This window comes from Amphimedon queenslandica, unplaced genomic scaffold, assembly GCF_000090795.2.
Source record: "Amphimedon queenslandica unplaced genomic scaffold, v1.1 AMPQUscaffold_12652, whole genome shotgun sequence".
In the NCBI taxonomy this organism is placed as follows: domain Eukaryota; kingdom Metazoa; phylum Porifera; class Demospongiae; order Haplosclerida; family Niphatidae; genus Amphimedon; species Amphimedon queenslandica.
The window spans coordinates 6,406-7,718 of record NW_003547112.1 but is presented as its reverse complement, the minus strand read 5'-3'; positions in this window follow the sequence as shown (position 1 = coordinate 7,718).

Here is a 1,313-nt window from a genome sequence, read left to right as displayed (position 1 = left end):
ATATACTTTTGTTGCATAGAAAATCTGAACCGATTCCAATCATAGATCAATGGTCTGATTAGTCTTGCCCTGCCCCTCCACAGGTAGCGAAGGGCAGGACGAAGCTATATTCCGATTAAATCTGGAATTTTTTAATTTGTTCAAAAATGGGCCCAAAGTCCCTGTATTAGAAGTCAAAAAGAAGTATGGCTGCAATTGGTTCATGGTTTTATGTGCATGTATATAGCTACTGTATAAAAGCAGTTAAAACAATGCATGTTATGTATAAAAACCAGGAGGCTATAAAGTCTGGCCCCTATATACCACTACTAGGAGACCAGAGTGACTTTCTCCCTTTCCTATTGACTGCAGTCAATAAAGTCTTCAAGATTATTTCATTTTTAATGACAAACATCTTAACTTTTACTAAACTCAACTAATATAGATACATGCACATCTTCACATAAAATTGGAACCTTAAAAATTAAAATTTTAATTAGAATTTCTATACAACATATTTTGTATAATTAATTATAAAAAGATGTGTGCACGTGATGGCTCATTTAGCAGTGCTGCACAGCAGTAGTTGTAGAACTGGCAATGACAGTTCAAATCGTCATAAATACATGCAATCAAAATTTAAAAGAATTATTTTTCAAAAAAATAAAACTAGTATATAAATCTCTAGCTTCAGTCTTGAGAATCCACTTCACATTTCATTTTTATTGCAGCTTGAACCTATCAATGATAATATTAAATTCCTTACACAAGCTTACTGTTATTATTGTTATTCTTCTTTTTGTATGTAGTGCTCTTAGCATCACTAGCAGTAGTAACCACTAGTGATCCCAGGCAGCGCCACGTGGAGGCGGCACTACATTGCTGCCCAAAAATAGAAACAACCTGAGGCCCTAGTCAAGCGGCTGACACTCGCAGGCCGCATGACTACTGAGGCCCCAGGTCGTAAAAAATAATAATAAAGAATAATAATAAATAATAAAAATAACAAATTATAAACGATAATAATAATTAAATAATAATAAATCATAAAACCTAGATCTATAACCTATACCTACACTATATAACCTGTATCCTATAACTACCTGTTTCCTAATTTCTATACTATAACTACCTTCTAATTTCTACTATATAACACCTACACCATAACCTAATATAACTATACCTGCCTCCTAATTTCTACTACAATACCTATACTATACCTATAACTACCTTCTCACTTCTACACATAACCTATATCCTAGGTATCACTACATGTTTCCTATAATTATTTATTACACTACACTGTATAACCTGTATACCTAACACTACACGTT